Source organism: Schistocerca serialis, chromosome 4 (assembly GCF_023864345.2).
Source record: "Schistocerca serialis cubense isolate TAMUIC-IGC-003099 chromosome 4, iqSchSeri2.2, whole genome shotgun sequence".
NCBI lineage: Eukaryota > Metazoa > Arthropoda > Insecta > Orthoptera > Acrididae > Schistocerca > Schistocerca serialis.
Genome location: NC_064641.1, coordinates 503,583,972 through 503,601,816, shown reverse-complemented (window position 1 = coordinate 503,601,816; position 17,845 = coordinate 503,583,972). Strand labels below are relative to the sequence as shown.

The 17,845-nt window shown below is 41.2% G+C and overlaps 1 protein-coding gene across 1 annotated transcript in view; it reads right to left on the bottom strand.

Annotated features, from left to right (window-relative positions):
- The window catches only part of LOC126475230 (protein embryonic gonad-like), a 411,923-nt gene extending 396,437 nt beyond the window's left edge, over positions 1 to 15,486 (bottom strand). The window contains exon 1 of the mRNA XM_050102907.1: positions 15,415 to 15,486. The gene's annotated coding sequence lies outside the window, so the exon portion shown is untranslated. The remainder of the gene's footprint in view (positions 1 to 15,414) is intronic.
- Positions 15,487 to 17,845: the final 2,359 nt, after the last annotated feature.

Genomic DNA, 17,845 nt, shown 5'->3' with positions numbered 1-17,845 from the left:
ATAAGAATACGTGACACAGTAGTTGCCCCTGTCAGTGGTCAGAGAGTTTACTATTACCTCAGCTCCCGCTTACCCCCCCATTGGTAACCTACTCGTGCTTTGCACAAGTATAAGAAAAGAAATTTCCTGGTGGCTAGCACAGTTGCATCATGTGATGATTTCAACATCTTTAGGAGAGTGGAAAGGCACCTTCGAAAGATTTTAATTGCTAAACCGCAAACAAAATTAAATCATATTTCACTATGAACGTTAACTGTCATTTACACGTTTAAAGGTTATGTGCAAATTTATTTCTTAGTTTTCTTACGTTTGTTTCTTAACTGTGAAGAACATTTTAAAAGTTGTTTGAGTGTTCATTCCGTGAATAAGTTACATAACCAAGGAAATAGTACCTGAAACCTGAAAAATTAATTTCTAATAGCCTGAACAATAGAGCTTGAATCTTTCTGATAAACTTTCTACTGTATGAAAAATTTCTATTACTTCTCTTAGGAAGCTATTTACGGGACGATACAGGTATTCGCGTCTCGTATTCGGAGTAGAAACGCTTCCTAAATACTGATTTATATGTGCAATCGTTATATGAAACTAAATTAATTTGATAAGAAACTATGTGGCAGTTTTTTCATGAATTTGATGCTGATATGCTGTTGACACAATTATGAAGGAACTCAGAGACTATGTTAATTTGAGCTGCCATCTACAGGCAACAGAAGCTGTGCACTCGTTCACCAATTATATAGCACCATGTGCTTTTCTATTCTGCACATTTCTAGGGCGGTTTCAAGCCTGCGCTGGCGTACAGTGAAGAACAAAACACAGCAGGGCGTACTGGATGAGGAAAATCTGCTCTCTGCAGAAATTCAGTTTAAATGTCGAGATGTTATATGACGTTTCAGACGACTATCGACTAGTTTTGTGTGCAAGGAAATGGTGAAGTTTTGTGATAAAATAAATTCTGGATAGTATTTCATGACGAAATTTCAATTAAGTAAAAAACAAGTAAGAATCGGTTTTGTGCCCAACAGGTAGCCTTTTAAAATCGCTTGTGTGTTTGAAGGATGACTACACTTCTGTTGAAATGGAAGACAACTCTGAAATTTACATCATTAAATTTGAACGCATAAAGACAATGTTCTTATCTCCCTTTCCGGTCCTTACATTTATGCGTAGAATAAAGATGTGGAAATAAGGTGAATGCGTGCCTCTTGAGTCCGGTAAGTAAATGTGGAACCAGTTAAACTTCTCGTCGATGTAGAAGACCTTAGGAACAGACTTACCAGCTTAAATGGGAGAGGATGGGAAAGTATATAGGCCCTGATCTTTCTAAGGAAACTTCCTAACATTAACTTAATTTGATTTAAGAAAACTGCATAAAACGTAAATAAAGTTGGCTTTACATTAGTTTACTCATCTCACAAAGCAGCTGGTGGTAGCAGAGGAAGAGAGATGTAGTACTAACGTTCTCTCGTTATCTGAACCATTACAGAAGTAGGTGGGACAAGGACAGAGCTGAAAATTAACTGCGTAATCATCCCAACAATCGTCACCAGTGACTAAGAAAAGGTACTAAACCTTAATAATAAGTGTTACCGGACGACAGTTTAGAATCTGCTGTTCATGATACAAGTCCAGTTTTTTAATTACTGCTCCATCTCTATTGCTACTTGTTGCAGGTGTTCCATGCAGATCTGAATAATGTACACACTATGCGAGATAAACCCGTCCGTCATGCAGATTCTTGTTTGAAATAGTTGTTTCAGTTGAATAAAATTGCTGAAACAAGTCTGTATTTCATACCTGGAAGTTCAGGAATTCCACAGACGTCTCTGCTACAAGAAAACCTACAACAGAATCGTGTCAGTAAGGCCACGGTACGTATGGGAGATGAAATAGTTCATATGCACAAACTACAAACTGAAACTGGGTGGTGAAATTGTAAACCAAAAGAGTAAAAATTTCGCTGTATGGTTCAAATTTGTTTCCTACATATAAATTAATTCGCTTTATCATTATTGCGGCACGGTATATTTTCGGGCGCGTCTGAACTTTTCACAAAGTTGTTAGTTGTACGAAAACAGTCATTTTTTCCTCAGTCTTAGTTGCTGGAGGGCCTATGTCCATGACATATGCAGGTGGTGTGATTCTTCTGCGGTTCTAGGCTGTCATAAGTTTTGACAGGCTGCAAGCATTAGTCAGGAAGAGGTTCCCTTTTGCTGGGAAACCAACAGCCCACTCAGATCGACGTTTATAGAGACTCGATTATTATATCGCAAAGCAGTTCAAATGGTTCAAATGGCCCTGAGCACTATGGGACTTAACTTCTGAGCTCTTTAAGTCCCCTAGAACTTAGAACTATTTAAACCTAACTAACCTAAGGACATCACACACATCCATGCCTGAGGCAGGATTCGAACCTACGACCGTTGCGGTCGCGCGGTTCCAGACTGTAGCGCCTAGAACCGCTCGGCCACTCCGGCCGGCCACAAAGCAGTGTCGTGTGTCTGTCTTACATTGTGTAGTAACATCGTGACAAACAAGAGGCTCTTCTCCTGAAATTCTGAAGTGTTAGGATTATCTTTTCTAACGTTGCGATGATTATTGACTACACGTTCCTGGAAACTTCACTTTACATGTGGTTTGTCTACGTAATCGTCACTAAAAATTGCGCAATTACATTTTCTTGCTTCTCAGGTACCCTCTTGGCGTAAATACTACTGTGCTACTGAATTCGCTGAAAGTGAGATCCGGAAAGCAGCGTGAGATATTCAGATGAACTCATCATACGACGATGTGATGCATCCGGAAGGGGTGGAGGAAACAAGATCAGATTTAACGGCTTAAGAGCGTATGTGATGTTACTGCAGAGAGTCAAATATACAAAGAACTTGGTAGCACGCGCCCACTTATCAGTATGAAGTTGCACTTCCTCTGGCCTGGATGCAACAAGCTCTGGTCCAGTTGGGAAGAATGTCATAAAGCCGTGGTGTCCTTTCCTGAGGCAAGATAGTTCACATTTCTTGTAACAGGTCCTGTATATCCTCCATACTGACACTGGGACAGAGGTGACGTCCGATCTCGTCCCATGCATCTTCGGCGGGGCTAAATCTGGGTACCTTGCCGGCCATGGGATACATCAGCATCACACAGTCAGTTCATATATACACGTGCCGTGTGTGGGCGAGCATTGTCATGTTGAGACCTGGAACCAAGATACTGTCGCATGAGAGGTAACACATGAGAACGCATGATGTCCATGACGTACCGTTGCGTCATCAGATTTCAGTCAGTCACTGCCAGCCGTGATCGGAATTCGTACCCAATGGTATACCATGAGGTCAGGAGTGACACAATTGTACGTCCCCAAAACATTAAAAAAATAGGATATCTCCCCAGATCGCCGCCATACTAGCCGACGATGATCATCTGGGGTAGTGCAGAACAGTAATTCATGACTGAATATATTGTGCTATAATGCTTTCCAAGTATGGCATAATTCAGAACGAAGGAGTGCTGTCTGAAGGGGTTATGATGCTTTCGGTGTTCAGTAGAGCGATCCTCTCTTGTGGTGGTCAGGTGTGATCGACCAGATCCTTGACGACACATGTGGCTGCCCTCACGTTCCCATGCAGTCTAACATCGGGTCACTGTCACATCCGAATACGTCACTAATCTAGATACTACACGATTCAACCAACCGGTCAAATAGGGACCCACAGTGAGGTCCGTTTCAAACAGTGTCAGGTGCTGATAACGCTGTCTTACACGAGTAGACGGCATCTGTGTGTCCTTCACAGTGATCACTCAACAACACCTGACATGGTTCACACCCCTTAGATACCTTACCGGACCTGGCAAAAACACGAAACACGAACAACACTCTCCCAGTCACCGGGAATTACAGCTCTAATCGTTTACGTACTCTCCGATGCTGTGTACGTGTGCGAAGTTCCATTAACACCCGACCTTGTCTCCAAGATGCTTCAATTTTATTTTGCAGGCTTTGTATGTCACGACCTGTCCGCTGTTCGTTGACAGGACCTTTCTCAGCTGACACTACAGCTACCTACAACGTGACGTCACCCACTGTTTGATTGCCTGCAGCTCAAACTGTCTAAAAAAATGAATCCATTGAGATGGAAGTTAACACAACGATAGTTTTCGATTTGCGTTGTCGTTTAGGTGAAATAGGTTCCCCGGTACGTTTTCTGGGGAGACATGCCACAACTTCACAAAAACTCGCAATAGCAATGCTAACAAAAGATGTAATCCACATGGAACGCCTAAAACAAAGAGCATACATCAAGGTTGTTGCCAGTAAAACTGTATTTCCTTACAATCGATGTCTGGAGATTACAGAATTTAGCCCTTTCATATCCTCTGGCTATAACTGTATACATTAACTTTTGCTGTGTCTTAGATGAAACACAAGCGTTTATTTTCAATGGAAACCTGAGGTACACATTTGTGAATGTTCAACCTTTTCACCATGCGCAAGTGCTGCCAACTGTTGGGCTTCACAATGAAAATATCAGCAGGTCAACGTAGGAGTGAGCAGCAGCTCTTGGCCATCAGAATACACTGTATAATTGAATATTGTTATTGTTTTTTGCGTGACGATTACTGAATGATCGTTTGACTATTTATTACAACACAAAAGATGTCGTAATTAGTTATTTTAGTCCATAAAATGAAGCCAAGGGCACAAAGTATGTTTTGAAAACGGCTACATATTTTTGTATAAACCTTGCATATAAAATCATTAAAAAATCATCTAACAGCTTTACAACATAAAGGAAAATTTTCCTTCCTCCAGAAAAAATTCAGGCCTGAAAGGGTTAAAGACTGTGGAAGCATACGTCAGGAAAGAAACGATGGGTGTAACAGACAATTACGGTCATCAGATTCAAAACAGTAATTTAATTAACAGCTAAACATTTGTTTGATTTAATACATGCTGTCTTATGAAAACAGATATTGCTGTATTGTCACAAATTCTTGCCTTATTTGTCAATGCAGATGTGAAGTTCCAATGAAATGATTAAAACACGGTGGTCTGGAACAGCTCGTGGCAAACATATGGATAGTATGATGAATAGCCATCTGCAGAGCAAATACACTTGAAACGAGTCATCACTTCCACATGCCGCTCTTACCAAGAACGCATTCCTTTATTCTACAAATAAAACTTCTTTTATGAATATTGTCAATCTCCGGTCATAACTTTTACACCAATTTTTTTCTCCAGGGACTTCGGATTCTTTAATACTCGTTATGGGTAGAGACAGGTGAGTAGAGAAGAATGAAACAAGCAAATAATCTCAACAGACATAAATCTGGAAACCATTGGCTTCTCCAGTTCGACTTCTTACGACTGAGTAAATGAAAACTTCGGAGATCCAAACTGCAGATACGCGCTTGCGGACAAACGCATTACAACAAGCGTTCCACGTGGCCACCGTTCGCGTGAACGCAGGCATCAGAACGTCTCCTCATCGATGTCCGTGCAAAACCCCAGGCACGTCCCGAATGCTTTGACAACCATTCACAATGTGTTCCCATAGTTCATCGATGCTGCCAACAGAGCTGGAATACACCCATGCCTTTAAATACCTCGGGAGGACGACGGTTCAATCCCGTCTCCGGCCATCCTGATTTAGGTTTTCCGTGATTTCCCTAAATCACTTCAGGCAAATGCCGGGATGGTTCCTTTGAAAGGGCACGGCCGATTTCCTTCCCCATCCTTCCCTCACCCGAGCTTGCGCTCCGTCTCTAATGACCTCGTTGTCGACGGGACGTTAAACATAATCTCCTCCTCCTCCTCCTCCTTTAAATACCGCCGCATAAAAATTCCAAACATAGTTGTAGACATTAAAAGTGTCGTAAGTTGGCACGACTGCGCATGTACACACGTCGTATCGGCGAAATCATTCGTTTCTGGACTAATGTTTAATCGGATTATTTGCTGTTTTTCATTGTCATCTACTAGCCTGTTTCGTTTTCTCTCCTGCGTCTATTAACATCAAACATCTATTGTACACTGACGTAGAGCTTCACAGAAAAGTGATCTTATTGGATGGTAGAAAGCACACATCGTTTTTGAAAATGTTCTATTACGTTTGAGCCGTTAGAGCTGCAGTACTACCCTTTTGAGTGTTCAAAATGCCGAGTTATGGGGTCTCCTTGTCAAGTCCTCACTAAAATAACACGTCAAACATCAGTAGAAGTATATAAAATGACGGAGGTCCCAAAACCGTGATTTAAAATATTGTAGCTACTAAAGCCGTTCGCTTGTCTCTGTCGAGACTGATCGACAGGGCCACGGTTTCAAGGTTCCACCACTTTCGAGGCAGATGTTGATAAATTTCCATGCTCTCTAAACAACTACAAGTAAATACTTCATTGGTGACATTTTTTGTATACTTATAAGGGGCGATAAAGTTTCCGTTTGAGGACGTTGCTGCGCCCTATACGAGTATACAACGTTGTGCAACGCCGATACGGATATATAAGCACCGACAGGTAGGGAAGGGATTAGCGTTGCATTTGTGTCTTTGCCAAGTGCATGCAATAAATGCGGAAACGTCAATTATTGAGACTTTATTACCAGATGCGTCCAAAGAGGACCAATGTGCTATTGCTCTCTTCCTGGATGCCGAAGGACAAACACCGGTGGACGTCCATTGCAGACTGAAGAATATGTATGGGGCAGCATGTCGGTCGAAAACCACCACTTAGAATAGGGTGCTGCTGTTTCTTGATAACGCACGTCCGAATATCGCAAATGTCATAATGCAGAAATTACGCCAAGTCAAGAGGGAATCACCAGAACCCCCGTCCATTAGTCCAGATCTCTCCCCACGCGATTATCACGTTTCCGTTCCATTAAAAAAGGCATCGAAGGGTCGATGACTCCTGTCGGACGAGCATGTGCAGCAGGCAGTTACAGACTTCTCCACGCAGCAGGAAACGGTGTTTACCAAACGGGTATCTTCATCCTAGTGCATCGATGGGATAATTGCCTCAATGCCCAAGCCGATTTTGCCTGATTGGCATGCCGATTCTGGACTGTACGGCCTTGGTACTGAAACTTTTCGATCGTCCCTTATGTCTCTGTGTCTATTTCATCGCGCGCAATGAGGACCAAGCAGCAAGATTATTTTGTTTAGCCTTTTTGCCCCTTTCTGTTCGTCCGACGAGGTCAGCGCTGTACCCTCCCGTCATTAAACCGGCCGGCCGGCCAAAACACTTCCAGTCAGTTACACATTCACGTTTTTACACTTTATGAAGGTAAGAGCCACACCGTTGTCTAACCAGACGCGCAGTAGTATCAATTCTCTTCTTTCTCTTCACATCAATTACGTAAACTTATCCCACAGATTTGGAAGAGGAACATTTTTCAATAAAACAGCGCCAGTTTCGTGCTATATTCCGTTTTCCACATGTATATTTTTCTCTCACTGAGCTTCATTCGACAAACAACTTTCTCTCAAAATTTTAAGATTTTAGCTTTGTGGGCTTGTACCAGATACAACGCAAGAGGGCTTTGTAACACTAATTAGCGGCAAGTACCGTTTAAGTTAGTCTCTTCCATAAAATTCACGTGCACGTGTGAATGTGAGTATGATCATACGAATATTATGGGTACTTGGAATGAACAGTCTACTTCAAGGTAAGTTCCGAAAGAAACGGTGAATGGAAATTTAAAACGTGTAATCCAGTGTAATACATCCCAGTCATCCTTATAACGTGTGTAGCTACATTATATGATCTCGTTAATAAGCGGCACATTTACGTCATACGTTTTTCAGCAGCAGTGGGAAAGGATCGAAGCTGATGGCAAGAACACTTTGCTTTCGGGAAGAAAATGTTTTCCATCCTTAGAAATTGATACTGAAAAATTGCTTTTGTTTTCTTTTAATTAAAAACATTTAAGTAGATGAGGGGACAAGAATGACAAATACAGAGAGCGGTACGTGTGCTACCAGCAATAACGTTTTCTAAAATACATGCGCATCAAAACCTACTGATATATAGTGAAAAATCTTTTCGTTGATGCTAGCAGCGGAATTTTCATAGCAATTCTTCTTTGCAAATATGTAAAAAAAGAAAAAAAACTATAGATGAAATCTGATTATTTCGTTTCAGTTTTCTCTGAATATTGTCATCAGGCCACGCTAGCGTCCATTTTGTTGTATGTGCTTACTACTGACAAGGAAAATTAACTCAATATCTGTTAACATGATTTTAAGAGGTTATTTTATATGACGAGAGCATTTTGCTAGTAAATCTGTTTTCATCTGTCATTGTATATGTGAGTATAGTTCCCTCATGAATTTGTGAGATGTAATTACAATCTATTCTTGGTTTTCCTCTATGTTAATTTTGTAATTTTTATGGGTAATCCCTTTTGGTTTTTCTGATGGAGACACACATAGCCGTTGTCGAAACCAGGCCAAGTTAAATCTTGTTGCAACTGGTTGGTTGTATTGTATAGACCATGTTCTTGTATGGTTGCTGACTTACAACCATCGTTGAAATTTTTCTTATGTAAGTAAATTTATTTTCATCCACACGCTTGCAAATAGAGCTTTAGTTTTCATAAAAAGTGCAACTACAGCCCCAGTGATCTTGTGTGTACCAGAAGGTATAATGCTAAATACCGCGCAAAAATTTTACTAAACCTCATATTCAGTTAGCATTAACACCGATGAGCTTTTCTTGCAGACCTCTCAGTTACCAAAATGGTGAAATTTCGTAATTATTATTAAATTTCTGTAAAGTGTAGACTTGTATTTGATGGATAAGGTTGCAGATATGTCATGTCTAAACAAAAGGGAAAAGTTTATTTTAAATTGATAAACGAAAAGTGGAAACCGTAATTTCTTAGAAAATAACGCCATATGGGTCAAAACGTTCCTGTTTCAAAAACTATACTTAGAAATATACGTGTTGTTTCATAGATTTAATATTTGAAACAGCAATGTTCTGCTTACTAAAACGAGTGTAATGTTGGGTTTCAGGAAATCTCCAACAAATTTAATATAGAAGTGTCACATCTCTCTCAAAATAAGGTTTGTAATTTTTCTGTTGTAAATTTGCAACCTTTTCCTTAAGTTCCAATTTTTTGAAAGCATGGCAGTTAAGTCGTGCATGTGTATTTTTTTGATTTTAAGTAATAGATAGGATTTAGATCATTTATCAGGAAGGAGGTCAATGAAAACTAAAATATACTCTACAGGAAAATTTGAAAAATGTTGCAGTTCACGGTCAAGTAGAGGAATCGTAGCTGAAGCGCGTACTATTTATGTAAAAGCAAGAAGTGTAGCATTCTGTGTAACAACAGACGTCAGACTCATCACTTTTACTATTTACCTATGAAATAAACTTCAGTCTAGTCTAGAGGATCACTATATTTGGCCCGGTTTTCAAAAGCTATTATTTCAAAGTGAAGTATCGAAGTAATTTAATTCCACTGACATTTTCATCCGCGCGACGGCGACCTTCACTGTTCACACTTGAAATTTATGTTAGAACAAAATGAAATGGTTTTGTGGCACTCACACAAAAGTCTGGGAAGCCTCGTTGCCATCTTCAAATATTGTTCAAATTTTGTTACATTGTAATCCTCTGAGTAAGCCATTCTACACTGCTTGTATGTTTATCATAAACTAAATTTAGTAAAAACTAGTAATTTATCTGTCCGAGTTGGCTATGTACAATTAGAGTATTTATTTAGTGTATTTAGTGTTTGCTTGTTACTGTAGCTTCAACATCTGTCAGCTTTATTAACACTATTTGTATTATTAGCAAGAACAACTACTTGTCGCAAAAGGATGCAAGAAAAAGACGCTTCTTGGATGTAATCTAAATCTAGCTACGATCCAGAAATTTAATTTGAATGGCTGTTAACGATTTACACCAGATTGTTTTTAGCGTACATTCTCATGATATTTCCGATTCTCTCGAAAGACGTTAAAGATTCAAAATCTTAGAAATATAGATTCTTTCCTAATGTCAATAATCAAGGATGCTAATTATAGCAGTCGCATTGATCACCATTTTTAAGAGTATTCCAATGCTTTTCTTCGCTGTTCCACATGTCGCTCATTATTTTAATAGGAAATTCCTTATTGACGACCAAGAAAAACGGAAGTAGTTCGCTGTTGCTGACATTCGATTACCTGACTTCCGCAACAACAAGTCACCAAATTTTACGAAGTGTTATTTCTGTGTACGAAATGAAGTCAACACGAGAAGCTTACTCCCTATTCTGAATCACTAAAAGGAGTCTTAAGTAATATTAAACCATTCCAGTACGTTATTAGTAAAGGCTACTTCACTCATTTCAATTTCTAGGATAAAACGACCTATTTTGCGTGCCTCGAGGGAAGAAAATTTGTCTCCCCCTTTCATCAACACCAACTGACATTATTCTACAGCTACGAATCCATCGCAACTAAACACAAATTATACCACAGTGCATCGTCATCGAATGAAAATATTGCTAAGAAAATAAAGAACAGTCGACAACCATTCAGAAGCTGTTACAAAGACGGCTTCACATGGAATGATTATAATCACCAAAACACAACATTCTCACATGCAACGAATAAATGCAGATTACGGTCAGGACGGACTGGCGTAGGTAGCAGGGGTTGCCCACCACAACAAAACACTGATAACGGATAACAAAATTTTCCGTGTTGGACCACTCAAGACAGCCTCGTTTTGGTAGGTGCTACCTCTCTCTTGGTAGACCGAATACTCGTCTACAGAAGAGAAAGTGTACGACGTAGAACAGTTTGAACATGCATGTCATAGAGTAGATTACTGAGTGATAATTATCACGGACTTAAATCAGCGGACTTGGAACTCGGTGGTGCACTTTACCTGCTTCCACTCCTGTGTCTGGCTGGTACAGCAACCGTTACGAATTATTTCAAAAATAAATCAATCTTGTTTGCAAACGAATGATTATTAAATAACGCGTTTCACCCTTTTGGAGCATCATCACCCAAAAATGGCCCCAGTAACAGTACTTCCATATTTTGCATTCAACTAAGAACATTCATTTGGATCATTATTGTTTTAAGAATTATTACTGGAACAATAGGAAGTTTAAATCAAAAATTATTACAGCAACTTCTAGCATACTCATCAAGCAGCCGCCTGAGATGAATAATTAGGTCACTAATTATTTAATATTCTGCAAATAATCATTCGTCAAAACGTGCGAGATAGGACGTAGACCTTACACCCATCAGCACCTCAGACGTAGAGGAGTAGAAATAGGACCACGACTTCAAATCTGTTCAAAAGTGGCATCATCTGTATACACAGCAGTAATTTCCTCAAAACAGATATGTAATCATATACGTCGAACTGGAGGAAAACAGTTTCTCCACTTGCACGTATATCGTTATATGACTGGCATATACGTTTAACAGGAGGAAAACTGTTTTCCTCCAGTTCGACGTATATGGTTACCCGTCTGTTTTGAGGAAATTAGTGCTATGTATACAAGTGATGCCACTTTTGTTCAGATATGTATGCGTGGTCCTATTTCTGCGCTTCTACGTTTGAGGATGCTGATGTGTTTAAGGTCTACGCCCTATCTTGAACGTTATGACGAATGCTTACAAGCAGAAAACTACGTAATGTGATGACGCCCCAAAAGGGTGAAACGCACTATTAAGTAATATTTTGCAACCAACACTGTTTTCTTTTTGAAATCCTTAGTATAAAGTGCTCAACGCGATCAAGACAGAAACCCATACTGAGTGAAAGCACCGGCCTTTTAATTTTAACTGAGCTAAGGATGCTTTTACATTAGAGTGCATACATGCTGGCACAACTGTTTTCTGACAGTTCCGACAAGGACATTTTGTTTTCATTACACTCACTTGTTTACTCTGTTTGGAGAATAGTAATAAACAAAGGCTTAAGCGGAATAGACTAATATGATGTTTCGAACTTATCGTTTGTATGTATAATTTATAATGTACTAAAATTATTTACAATTTCTTGACAATATTACCGAAACTGAAGTAATCATCCGATAACTGGGAACGACTCCTGTTAATTTTCTTCGTACCAAAGTTTTGCTACACACCACGCAGAGTAAAACGTAATCTTGCCAGATTATCTACCATACCGAGAGTAGTATGATTTTCGTAAAAGAGGTGTATTAATCCAAATTCTCGATTGTTGACAGAATTCTTAATTACGACGAAAATAAAGATCTATAGTATTTACAATCAAATTAAGACTCTCAACGATCAAAGAATAGACTGACCTGTGTTTTTAAAAACACAGGTATTTCTCCAGGAGTTTTATATACTGTGTTCCCATACATCAGTAAAAGGTTGCGCAAGAACTCAACTGGAGAACAACGTATATGTGATTATGAGAATCATGAGATTTCTGCCCCTATGACTGGCGTATTCTTTGCAGAGATAGAAACTTTGGGTACATATTCCTAGAACTGGAAAACAGAACAGAGAGAAATTACCCTGTTTATTGCGTGAACGACTTATGATGTCGACAAATAAGACGCTGCAAATACGTAATCTTGCCAAATTAAAGTTTCCACAAATTCACGTGTTTTACAGGATGACAAAGGACTGACATCACATTTATCTTGTCTATATGCTAACTTTCAGTGCCAAGAAATCGTTCGTCTATTTGTCTGTTTTGGAAAGCAAACAACAACGCTGTAATTCAATGCTGATTCTAGTACACGTCAGAGTAACCTAACAGGAGACTGACTTCCCACATTCATTGTTTACGGTACCAAACAGTTTTTTTTCCCCCTTGAGAAGATAGTGCCAATTTTAAGCTTACGCGGCACATATCGTATGGCCACACGAATCGGCAGCAAAGAGATTAAGGCTCCCAATTCATTTCATGACGGTATCCAGTGTACTTTACGCCAAGTTTCAGAAGCAACTCTTACGTAAACAGAACAGCTTCACCAGTGATTGTGAGACTGACCTTGAAAAGAGTATTGTGGCGCATCAGTCAGCGCTGGCTGACGAAGGAAAATTCACGCATTCGCGAGTCACAAGAAGTTCTGAAAGGTGTACGAGCATTAGAACTTCTACTCTTGGCTCTATTTTTCGCCTTTTCTCTAAATATGTGTCGTAAAAACAAAGGCAAAAGCCGGTATTTTTGGTAGCGAGTTAATGTAGCTACCAACTGCCATTTTGATGCAATGTATTAGCTAGCGAGACTGGCGGATGATTACTTGTCGATTCTGTGCAGCAGAATTAATATTTTTCCGTTTTCCAGACGTAGAACGATATGTAAGTGATTTCCCAGACTCATTTGTGTGAGTGCCGGAGCATTTCCAAGATTATATTGCTTTGTAGACTGGCCCACGAATCAGACACCTGATGTACAGTTTCATGCAGAATATATTGTGTTACAAGAACATATGACAACAGAAGAATATCACATGATAACGCCAGAAACAATCAGTGACAACAATTATAATAAAACGATCCAACACTCCTAATGAAACCAGCATATCGCCAGCCGGTCACACATTCATTGTCGCACCGTATCAATCCTTATTCCAAGTTTCTAAGATTGCGGTTATATATCCTGTTCTATCCGATCAAAATCGTATACATATCCAATGAAACTTCGACGAAATGTCAGTCCGGTGCAAAAACTAGTAACAACATCTTATTATAGAGTAATATTAAATATTTCTGGAGAGAAGTACTTTAATATGTTAGCCACACGTCGAAACACTCGCCCACTTCCTTATTATCGCTCTCCAAACCCTTGTTTCACTACTTTGAACTGTTTAGTCAGTACTGAAGTGTTATGATTTAGATGATGCAGGCTGTATTCAGATGTGGTGAAGGCGTCCGTAAATATTGGCCAATCGTTTTGCAAACGTTCTTAGTTCTAGTAGGACGCCGGCCTAATTCTGTATCTTCACGCTACACTTACAATATTTAAAGTGCCCACAAAAGGCATAGTCAATCGTATTTGACTGTGGCTGACGTAGAACGCTTTCTGCAATCAATGTGCCCAATACGTTGAATCAGAATTGTCCATGAGACCCAGAGCAGAAGAGACCCTGAGATAAAGTCGTCACACTGGTTGATAACGAAACGTCATAGAAAGTGGTACACCACTGACAAGGTTTCCCCGGCAAAAGGTAGATTACGATGTAGCGTACACAATACAGATTACCTGAAAAGTCTCACACACAAGATACAACACAAGTTACAATCACAAAATATGTTCAACGCTCTGTCCTCGAGGTACACACAGGCATGTGGGCGAAAATATTTACGACGATGGCCGAAGTTTAGTGTAGATTAGTTGCATCACGATCGTCGTTGATTATTTGTAAAAATGAGCCACGTAATACGAGAGATCTCCGCATTACACACCGGAGACTACTGCGCGCTCGAAAGCACTGTCCATGGGATTCAAAGTCCAATGAACGTCCCGCCTTCCGGCGGCTCCGGTGCGATGAATATAGTCATTCGGAATCGTGCTATCCAACCAGTTTCTGAAGTCCATCGCTTCGGGCACCAAGTAAAATAAATACGCTGGGATAAATACTTTCCTAAAAGCGAGAAATCGCTGACGGCTACACTGGGCACCGATGTAACGCGTCCCCTGGAGGAAAGTCCATCGGAGTCAAGTGCAACCAGCGTCGCACCCTTCCAGTGGCACAGGTGCATAGTTTCGGAATCGTGTACACGGATCAGTTTGTGAAGTGGAATTTTTTGGACATCCTGTAGAAACCCTGAGAGGAATGCTTCGTAGAAAGCGAGACATCACTGATAAGGTTACTCTGTGCACCGGAGATTTAACCCATCCTCAGCAGCGTCGCTCCCTTTCGGGGGCCCATGTGAAGAATATAGTGTTTCACAATCGCGTATTCAATGTTTCTATAGCGGAACTTTTCGGGCAACTTGTGCAATAAAGACACTGAGAAGAATTCGTCGCTAACAACGGTATATCACTGACGAGTCTACACCCACAGCACTATTGGAAGCAAATTATTTACCTCCCTGCATTGCTACGTCCTTGATTCTTCGCGAATACGAACCACAAATAGAGTTTTACACTGTGGACCGAAGATCTGACGCACCCTCATAAGGATAGAACTTCGGATTCAAGTCTGACCAGCGTCGCACCCTTCTGGCGGTTCTAGTGCGGCGAATTAGTGCTTCGGAATCGTGGTATCCGCCTAGTTTTAGACCTGGAACATTTCGAACACCCTTTATATCAAAGGCACTGCGGAGCTAAAAGCGATAAATCACTGACGACGATACACCGGCGGTACTATTGGAAGCAAATTATTGAGTCGCCCTGCGCAGCTGCGGAGGCGAAGGCGGCGGCGCGGCCAGCCGGCGACACACCCCCGCGCGCCTGACTCACCACGTCTGCGGAGGCCTGGGGCGCCGCCCCCCACCAGCGGCCGGCGGTGGCGGCTGCGGCGGCGGCGGCGGCCGTCGCGTCGCCCCCAGCGTCCATGTGCGGCGCCGACCCGCGCGCCGCTGCGCTCTGAGCGCCGTGTGTCACGAGCCGGCCCCGTGTGCCGAGCTCCGCCTCCGCCTCCGCCACGGCCGCGGCCGGCGGCGGGAATTTTTTCGCGCGCCTCGCCTCTGCCGCGGCCCCCTTCCCGCCGCCCACACGCCGGCCACCGCGGCGCGTGCGGTGCCGGCAGATGCGCAGCGGCGCGCTCGGACGCCCCCACTCTAGCCACCGGCGCAGCTTGCAGCGCCCGCCGCTCGGCGGCGCCACCTGTCGGGACGAGCGCTGGCACCGCCTCCCGTGTAGTGGGGAGGGCGACTGGGCGCTCCCTCCAGAGCCCCCACCACCACAGCCACAGCCAGAGAAAGCGTACGGAGCATATCTCCGTGCTTCTTAGCTTTTGCGTGCTCATTATGGCTAGTTAACTACCGCAATACCATAGAGGGGGAAGGGGTTCTTTGTACCCACCTTCTGTAACTAACGTTATTTATTCTGGCACTTTATACTTCATAATTTTGAAAAAGAAATATTATTTTGATGATTTCTTAGATTCCGTAACTGTTAGCTTAAAAATTTAGGTCTTGGTAGTGAATTTGACTTCGCAACAAATGCCAATTCGTATTTTCACGTTCAGTATGCTTCTTACGTATCTTCATAACCGTGAAACGAATGAAAATCAATGACAATTAACGAAATTTGTATTTTTCTTTTCTTTTTTTATTTTTTGTGCTGGTCAAGAGTACCCCTCCACTCAGTTTAAACATTACGGGAAGTGCGTTGGTATTGCCGAGAGTGTACTAAAGGATATTTTCAGGTTTTCTACTCTACTTATACATCAGAAACTATAAAGTGTGTTGTTAATAAAAGATTAACACATTTAGGATTCGTTTTCTTTTTTTGGCAGTGGGTACAGAGTACCCGCCACCCCTCTGATATTACTGGTTATGGAAAATGCATGGGTATCGCTACGGTTAACGTTGGAGCTGCTATAAACGACAAGTGTATTGCCGAAAAGTGTAAACAGCATTCCCATAGCAGCCTGTATAAGTATCGCTCTGGAACCTCAACACATATTCCCGCGCCCGGGTTCCCGGGTTCGATTCCCGGCGGGGTCAGGGATTATTCTCTGCCTCCTGATGACTGGATGTTGTGTGATGTCCTTAGGTTAGTTAGGTTTAAGTAGTTCTAAGTTCTAGGGGACTGATGACCATAGCTGTTAAGTCCCATAGTGCTCCGAGCCATTTGAACCATTTTTTCTTCAACACATATAAACAGGAAGACGCCACTGTCAACCGTTTTCGAAAAAAAAAAAAAAAAAAACAGTCTGAAAATTTTATGTGTGCTTATACACTTTAAATGGATCCTCAGTCGAGAGAGTAATGGCTTAGTTTCAAAAGTGCGAGGCTTTTGGGTCGAATATCCCTGCCGGAATGTCTCTTTCTTTCATTCCTAAGTAATTCTAACAACAGTTTTATCACGACAGCGCAGGTTTCCAATATTTAATCATTCATTTATTATTTGCGCAACATTTATCCTGAAAAATGGGAAATTAATTTTCGTAAGTTGATAGAAAACAAAACCAGGTACGAGCAGGACTCGCGTACTGAATCCTCTGTACAAACTTAATTATACATATATTGACAATGCATCCTTCCCAGGAATCAAGAATCTCTACCATTTTTGCCTGTTATCGACAGTGATTCTGGAAGATATCGGTCGCAGAGATTCCAAGACCATCGAAAATGTTTTCATTTCAGTAATATGAATGAGACATGAAGTCGTACAGGTTGTAGGGGACCATTATTACAATAATCAGTAGTCTCCATTCAAATTCACTGGTCGCAGAGTTAAAAATCAAACCTAAGGCAAGGAATGACTTTAATGCTCGTATGGCGCATTTCGGAATGAATCCACCATCATATATACATTAGCGACTACAGCACGAAGCCATGACGTTTCAAGTTGTATGCGAAACAAACATTCGCAAACAACAATATAATAAAAAATACAGTTTACTGTTTTTCTCTTGGTGGTATTGTGAAACTTTCCTTTTCGCCAAATTTCGTGATTCTAGGCCAATGGGACACTATAGGTTTTGATGAGTGAGTTTGCGAGTATCGAAACATGTGACACAAAATTGCCGTACCTGTCGGTTACATTGACCTAGAAGTTAACGTGTAGCATACCACTAAGGGCCTATAGACCGTAGCATGTGACATAAATTTCAGTGTGATGCGTCTACCGCTTGCTGAGAAAAGGAGTCCTAACAGACGGACGGACAGACAGAGTCAGATAAGAAACGACAAAAAATCATGTGATATAATTACAAATTTAC